At 38.2% G+C, this 9,011-nt stretch overlaps 1 protein-coding gene across 1 annotated transcript in view; it reads left to right on the forward strand.

The window, feature by feature from the left end:
* Nucleotides 1-6,341, forward strand: part of Ids (iduronate 2-sulfatase) — a 192,051-nt gene extending 185,710 nt beyond the window's left edge. The window contains exon 9 of the transcript XR_016548485.1: nucleotides 6,265-6,341. The gene's annotated coding sequence lies outside the window, so the exon portion shown is untranslated. The remainder of the gene's footprint in view (nucleotides 1-6,264) is intronic.
* The last annotated feature ends 2,670 nt before the right edge of the window (nucleotides 6,342-9,011 follow it).

Consider the following 9,011-nt stretch of genomic DNA (forward strand, 5'->3'; position numbering starts at 1 on the left):
AAGTATGCTCCTTTGGATTTATGCTCACATATCTGGTCACCTACCTATATTGGCAATAAGGAAACATTGGATAGAGTGCAGAGGCAAATAACTCAGACTTTCAGGGCTCTGGAATATAAAGTATGATGATATATTTAAGGAATGTTGTCTTCGGAGTTTGGTAGATAAGAGGGGATATAGGTGATATCATTGAAATGTATAAGTTGGTGAGAGGAGCCTATCAAAGTCAAGGGAATTATCGCATAGGATACTAGGTGAGGCGAGAATAAGAGGTCTACTTTGGAAACTGTACAAAAGTCGTGTAAGAACGAAAAGATTTTTTTTTTTTTTTTTTTGCTTGCGGGCTAAGTTTAATGAGTGGAATTCGTTGCCAGAGTGGGTGATGAGTACTTCAACAGTGAATGTATTCAAGGCATGATATGATAGATATTGTAGTCTGTGAGTGTTCAACTTATTGTGATGAGTCTTCCACTGCAAGGAGACTTGGAAATAATACTAATCCTAATAACATCTAGAGTCCTGTATGAATGGCCCATCTGTTTCAGGCCCTACACTATTTGAAATACAATATCTGGAGAAACAAATGGATGTAGTCAGAAAGGAGGTAGTGGGTATGAGAACTGAGTCGAGGGCGATGAACAGAAATATTAGGAGTCTTGAGATTATAGTGTAGCTGAAGCAACAAGAACAGGAATAGAAATGGAAAAAGGCGAATATGAGATCAAGTGAGAAGATGGAATTCACAAGAAGTTGAGAGAATGAAAGAACAAGGAAAATAGACACAATGAGAGCAGTGCGGGAGTAAGAGAAAAAGAGAAATGCTAGAAGAAATGAAAGCCAGAGAGCAATATGAGAAAGTATGGAAAGAAGAGAGTGATGAACACCAATGTGGGAAATGAAACTCTGGGTTTGCAGAATAACATGTTGGACGGTGCTTGTCTGGTTGAACAATGATTGTTCAACCAGACCAGCACCGACAAGGCAATGATATGATCAACCAATATGATCTGGTTGATCATATCATTCATTACTATCGCCAGGTGCTCTCAAAAAAAAATCTCAAATTCTTTGCTACCTATTAACGTCTTTCAAGTCGTTACTATCAACTCACAAACTGAAAGGCAACGTTAATAGGGTAGCAAAGGATTTGAGTTTTTTTTTTTTTTTTTGAGAGCACCTTGCGATAATAATGAATGATATGATCAAAAGAATATGTCGATGTTTGGAGTGCATTTGATGTTTGGACCATTCCTTCCATTCCTTTCACCAATTTCAGAAGAGAGCTGAAATTGGTGAAAAAAATGGATCTAATGTGAGCATGGAAGGAGAACCGTTTGAAGAGGTTGCTGTTCTCTGAGCAAGTGGAAATGCTTGGCAGGAAAACTATAACACCGGACAAAAATGTTGCAAGTCATGTCCCCAGATTAAATTAGTCATTTCTTATAGATTTCGAGGTGCTGAACAGTAACATGACAATGAAAATGCAAAATTGGCTACGGTTTGCGAGAGATCTGCAATAATTGTCTGAAAATTTCTCGGCCTTGACCATAGATAGCAACACTATCGGAAGATTTTTCGTTTTCTAAGTTGGTTCATCTGTGAAAAGGATCCTTGTGAAATTGCAAGTCATTGTATTCAGTAGTTTGTTTTATACATCTGTCTGAAACAAAAGTGCTGTCTGTAGCCCTTGAAATGGATAAAATTGGGTATCGTGCGGTTAAAAAATTCTTTGTAAAAGAAGGTGTAACGCCAAAAGAAATTCATTCGAAGTTTATAAAAGTTTATGGGCACGCTTCTCCTTCGTTTTCGACAATATTAAGAAATGGACTGCAGAGTATAAACGTGGCCATACCAGCCTTGAAGATGATCCACGTGAAGGACGTCCAAAAAGTGGAGCAACACCAGAAATCATTGATCACGATATGGTATTGGATGACCAGCTAGTCGAAGTGACTGAAATTGCTGAGACTATAGGCATGTCAAAAGAACGTGTAGGATATATTTTGCATGAAGATTTGCAAATGAAAAAGCTTTGCGCAAGATGGGTGCCGCGCTTGCTCACAGCAGATCAAAAACGCATTCACATGAAATATCTGAACGGCGCTTGGAGCGTTTTAACAATAACAAAACTGATTTTGTGCGTTGATGTATTACTACGGATGAGATTTGGATTCACCATTACACACCAGAATCCAAACAGCAGTCAAAACAGTGGAACAGAAGCCGCTTGTTCAACGCCAAATAAGACAAAGTCGGTTCCATCATCAGGAAAAGTCATGGCATCTATGTTTTAGGATGCTAAAGGCATTTTGTTTATTAATTATCTTGAAGAGGATAAAACAATAACCGGGGAATATTATTCCGATCTTTTAACCAGACTAGACGGAAAAATTCGTGTGAAAAGGACCCTGTTTGCAGAAGAAAAAAATCATCTTTCATCAGGACACTGCACCTGCCCACAAAGGTGTTTTTGGAAATGGAAAAATGAAGGGATCTGCACTATGAATTGTTGGAACATCCACTATATTCCCCAGATTTGTCTTGACTTCTACCTCTTCTCAGAACTAAAACTCTTCCTCGCTGGTCAGTGTTTTTCTTCGAATAAAGAGGTGATTGTAGCTATAGAGGAGTATTTTCATATCTTACTGAGAACCACTACAGGGACGGAATAATGGTCCCTGAGCATCGCTGGAATAAATGTATTTGTCTTAAGGGAGATTATGTTGAAAAATAAAAATAATTTTGAAATCATAAATTCGTTTTTTCATTATTAGGAAGAGAACTTTTCAGCCCACCCTCTTACGTACTTATCACATATATCGGTAAATGACTTCTTGTACATCCGACGCCGCTTTGCCAATCGCTTGTAATTGCTGGTCAGGATCACTCTAGCGAGTGTCCAACAGTAGTCAGCCAAGATGTAAGTGGACCACTTTCCCTGGTATCGTTTCTCCATTGTTGCAATTTCCTGATAGAAACCTTCACTATACTCATCACTAACCATGTCGCAGTTGTCGGGGAAGAAATCCAAGTGGGAATGAAGCTAGTGTATTTTTAAGGACATATTGCATCCAAGTTTGTGAACAGAGACAACAAGTCCTCAACCAGTTCCTTGTAGTTTTATGTTCTGATATTTCCGAGGATGTTAGTTGATACCAGACGAAACGCGTCTCAAGCTTTTTTCTCATCACCCTATAGCAGGTTGTCGAACATCTCATCTCGTCAATGAAGAACTCTCGGATATGGGGATCCACAAAAATCCCTTTTTTAATTTTCGCTTCTCTGAGTCGAGGAAATTTGTCAGCCAGGTACTTGAAAGCTGATCCATTCCGGTCAATGGTTTTTTTACCAGATCGAGTTTGATGCGTAAGAGTGGTAGCAGACGTTTGTGCGTTTCTGCTGGTGCTGAATGTTGCGCATTCTTCTCTCTGACCTTCAGAGATTTCTTCACAGGCCACTCTCTCTCTTCACATAGTGCAAAGTTCTTGCTTGGCTGTCCTGTTCACAAAAACAGGAAAAAAATCAGCAGTACTTCATATATCCTAGCTGCAGACCCATCCTCACACAGGACACTAGAAAAAAGAACTCCAAGTTACCACAGAGATTCCAGCCGCATTACTGTAATGAAAACAGTCCAACAGCTGTTGGTTATAATAGGTTTATTTCATGTAGATAACATGTCCGGCTGGAACAGATGGAAGCTGCTTTCCATCCCCCCCCCCTTGAGACTCAATTTCGGCTAATCTATGAACAGTCTCCATTCGTGCGGGTTATGTTTGACTCGACAAATTCATCTTCCTTTCGAAGTAAGGCGCAAACTGCACGTGACGAGTGCGAAACGAAGTCACTCGGACATTTTCCTTGAGAAGATTTCACTGTAGAAGTCTTGATCCCAGTAACCCTGTTTTGGCTTTAGACAGTTCTAGATCGAAAAAGATAGTTCATTTCTTCTTGTGTGATTGTGTGGCGCAGATGGTGCACCGTGGCCGACATATGGATCATCATTAGAAGCCGAAAGCTCAGAACAACCCGGCATCCTTTCGCCTCCGTCCTCATCGTCTTTTGAATTCTTTCGGAAGTTCGGGAACAGGAAGTCCTTCACCGTGGACTACTGGTCGGACTACCATCGGATTTACACTGCAGGGATTACTTGTGGAGTAATTATGATGCAAGGTTAAATAGAGGTGTAGCCCAGGAAGTCGTACAAACATTTGCTCACCCTACGATGACCAGCGAGTCGAAGTGGCTGAAATTGCTAAGACTATAGGCATGAAAGAACGTGTAGGATATATTTTGCATGAAGAATTGCAAATGAAAAAGCTTTGCGCAAGATGGGTGCCGCGCTTGCTCACAGCAGATCAAAAACGCACTCACATGAAATATCTGAACGGTGCTTGGAGCGTTTTAACAATAACAAAGCTATTTTGTGCGTCGATTTATTACTATGGATGAGACTTGGATTCACCATTACACACCAGAATTCAAACATCAGTCGAAACAGTGGAACAGAAGCCGCTTGTTCAGCGCCAAATAAGACAAAGTCGGTTCCATCAGCAGGAAAAGTCATGGCATCTGTGTTTTAGGATGCTAAAGGCATTTTGCTTATTAATTATCTTGAAGAGGGTAAAATAATAACCGAGGAATATTATTCCGATCTTTTAACCAGAGTAGACGGAAAAATTCGTGAGAAAAGGACCCGGTTTGCAGAAGCAAAAAAATCATCTTTCATCAGGACACTGCACCTGCCCACAAAGGTGTTTTTGGAAATGGAAAAATTAAGGGATCTGCACTATGAATTGTTGGAACATCCACTATATTCCCCAGATTTGTCTTGACTTCTATCTTTTCTCAGAACTAAAACTCTTTCTCGCTGTCAGCGTTTTTCTTCGAATAAAGAGGTGATTGTAGCTATAGAGGGGTATTCTGCAGATCTTACTGAGAACCACTACAGGGACGGAATAATGGTCTCGGAACATCGCTGGAATAAATGTATTAGTCTTAAGGGAGATTATGTTGAAAAATAAAAATAATTTTGAAATAATAAATTCGTTTTTTCATTGTTAGGCAGAGAACTTTTCAGACCACTCTTACGTACTTATCACATATATCGGTAAATCATCATCTTTTGACAGTGATGTTCAGGTCAACTGCATTGCATCATTACAGAATATAAACATAATTGACAACTTTATGCTATCAAGAGAATACCCGACTTAAGGCTACCCATGCTGATTTTTGCCACTTCATATAGTTTTCTATCAAAAGTTTTGTGCTTCATAATGTGCCCCTGTTTGTGAAGCAAGAAAAATTCATCATTATCATCATCAGCAGCAGCAGGCATTTTCTGCAGGCTGCTGGATGAAGATTTCGTCTTCCCAAAGTTCTCCAGTCTGTTCTATCTTGAAACATTCCGATGCCACTGAGTTCCAACCATTGCTTTAATCTTTACCTGACACACCTCCTCTTTTTAATCTTTATTATTATTTGATGCTTGATTAACTTAAATTAATGCTTAATTTAACTTCACGTATCCTTCGGAATGTAGTCCTCAAATAAATGCTGCACTATTTCTAATTAAAGATTTGACAAAAAATTTCCAGTTTAATTTTTTTTTATATATATTTTTACTTTATATAAATCTCATCCTCTAAAGATTGCAAACTTCTCATGCAAACGTCTCACGACGGTGGGCTAAGATTAGATAGTCTAATTCGCCCTGCTCCAGAGATTAGACATGGTTCTTTCTCAAACCACTTTATGCATTCACCCGACAACGAAAATCATCGGATTCCTAAAGACATTCCGAAACATCTTTTCCTATAATGGAATTTCGAACCCACAACCCATGAGTGGCGACTCTACTGGGTCGGCAAAATATAGAGGTAACATAATTTTCTTTTCTTTTCTTTTATTATTATTATTTTTAATCTTCTAAAGGCTCGTTCGAAATATTCTTCTGTCAACAACAACAACAACAACAACAACAACAATAATAATAATAATAATAATAATAATAATAATAATAATAATAATAATAATCTCAACCTGCCATAATCCATAAAAAATCGATAGAATTTCTGCAATCGACGAAATTTTAATGTCATTTTTCGGGGTATGCCTTTTCTATCAGTGTCGGATTTATACTTGCCTTAGAGGATTGAAACATCTATTATTTATTTATGAATATATATAAAAAACATATTAAAAACACATTCATTATGAACAATGTAGATTGTGAACTTCAATTTTCTTTTTCCACGACAGGAATCTGGATCTTATTATTTTCATATATATTGTATAAAAGAGAACTGTGCAGTGGACGATAAGTCGACCTTAATGGAGAACCCAATTTTAGCAAACTAGCAGCGAAATTCGTTTGTTCATAGATGTAAAGAGTGAGGAAAGTAAGTGAAATTGTTTCAAACTTGTTTTTCTATCCTGAGAAAGTGCTTTATTTTCATTATGTCAACGAAGTTTCTCAAAAGTTTTAGAGGCTTTCTATATATAGGTCGACTAAAAGCTTGTTCTCTTGCGATGATAAGAAACCACAAAGGACTTATTACTACACCTTAAATCATTATACTAACCTGTAACGAATTTTTTTAAAGTATTGTAACTTCATTGTTTAATTCTTATAATGCTTTTCAAAAAACAAAATCCGAACACTGTAGCATGTTGCAGAAAAGCAAGAATATTAAAGTGAAGGATAAAAAAATTTTTAGATATCAGAATGCCTTGTAATTCACATTGCTAACTAAAAATAAGAAGACCCAGGATGAAAATAGCATTCGCAGTTTGCTAATTCTATTTGAAGTTAGTAATGTTGATGATATCAGACACGGAAAAAAAATTACCAACATGTTGACCGACTGCGATGTGGATGAAAGTTGAATTGAAATCGTAATAGGTAAACTCCAGGGTGATATACTTAAAGTTCTTTCATAGCCTATAGGCTATGAAAGAATTCAACGAGTAAGATCGATAACAAGCAGAGAGAGGCACTTATACAAATACCGGAAGTTTCACAAACAACTACACAAGTTATCATATGTTACATGTAATCTCAGCTGACACACTGGTTGAAGACTGGTTGATATGTACGAGTCTAAATATACTCAATCTGACAAGGGAGTAAAAGTTAGCTGTTCATAATGCAATTTAAACTTTTGTGAGATGCCTGCTTCGTTAGTTTTTTTATTTATTTATTTTTTCAACATTATCTAATTTATAATGCTGACGAAACACTTTATCGTGTTACTTTGCTGACGTTTCCTAGCTAAAATGAATCTATTTCCTTGATGCTAGATTTAAAAGAAAAAAAAATATTTACTGACAATTCTAAAGTATATAGCTGTATAAAGAATTGTCTCTTCACAATAAATTACACAAAAAAGTATTTAAAGATCTTGCGATCTACTATTATTTAGCGTGTGACATATTGCACATCACAAAGCGTAGAATTTATGACAAACAATAAAAGATTGCAAGTTAACATGTAGATTACAAATAAAATTATTGATTCTTTGATTGCAAACAGGAAGTCACTAAAATTTCCTTTATTGTCTCTTAAGGGGGGGGGGAAGTCTCGTATAAGATGTCGCACTGACTGCTTTTCAGCTCCATAATCGCAGTTTTGGAGAACTGCATTGTCCCATTTGTGAAAGGCATCAGCATATCTACCGTGTCCTGCTCTGATTCTGTTGAGAGATGACCAGATTCTACGGGGGGGGGGTTCTCCTTGATACATGATATAGTGTCGCACTCTGTTGGTCATTCTTCAAACCACTTTGCTGACCAGGCATCGTTCATGCAGAAGGTGTTTGCCAGAAGCATCTCTGCAGTTTTTAGTGGAGATTTTCTAGAATGAAGTCTGTTGATCTTAAGGTCTTCAAGGTCAGAGTGGATAGGGAGCTGTCGATTGGACATGACCTTCTTGTATTCTTGAAGAAGTGCATTTGATCTGAGTAGGTTTGGCGGTGCGATATGGTTCTGAGTTGGGAGCCAATAAATAGGAGCTGATTTAATCGTACCCGAGATCAGGTGCATGGTGTTATTCAGTTGCACATCAACAAGTTTCACATGGGCACTGTTCATCCAAACTGGAGCACAGTATTCTCGGCAGAGTAGACAAGGCCAAGGACTGAGCACCTGAGCACCTGAGCACCTCAATGTGTTAAGTATAGCAACCCCCAAGAGGCACCACAGAGATTTTGTATTATATTATATCTCGTTTTCAGTTTTTCAGCTGTTTTAGACAAGTGAGTTTTATACGATAATGTTCCGTCAAGGATGACTTCAAGGTATTTAGGGTACTGATTATATGGGAGAAAGTTATCCTCAAGATAGACTTCTAAAGGTCTATTCGCCACTTTGTTGCTAAGGTGAAAGCATGAAGTTACTGGTTTGGTTACGCTAGGTTTGAGTCTCCCATTGCGAAAATATTTTCCAAGGGAGTTCATATCAGTAGTTAGGATTTCTTCCGTCATTTGGATAGATTTATGGCTAGCTGCTATAGCCCAGTCATCAGGATACCCGAACTTTTTGGAGAGTCAATTGGGCATATCGGTCACATATAAAGAGAATAATAGCAGAACTAACACTGAGCCTTGTGGCAGGCCATTGTTTATCTTCCTTTGCTTGCTGGTGAATTTCCCATAATAATTTGGAATGTTCTATTGGTAAGCATGTTTTCTATAAAGCGAGTAGTGATCTGTCAGGGAATTTCACGGAGAGGTTTACTGATTATTCCTTGCCTCCAGGCTTCATCGTACGCAGCAGAGAGGTCGATGAACACCACAGATGTTTTTTGCTGCAGCTGGAAGCCTGCCTCTGTGTGAGAAATAAGAGAGAGAACTTGATCTGAGCAGCTCCGTTTAGGTCGGAAGCCAGCTTGTTCATGGGAAATCCTTTCGAGTAGTGTTGGACTGATCCTATTATGTAGGAGGCGCTCTAGTAGTTTGGATTTAGCAAGGAAATGGGTCGATAATTTTGTGGGACGTCGTTTGATTTCC

The sequence above is a fragment of the Typopeltis vanoorti genome, chromosome 6, assembly GCF_054136105.1.
Source record: "Typopeltis vanoorti isolate ZY-2024b chromosome 6, IOZ_Tvanoo_1.0, whole genome shotgun sequence".
NCBI lineage: Eukaryota > Metazoa > Arthropoda > Arachnida > Uropygi > Thelyphonidae > Typopeltis > Typopeltis vanoorti.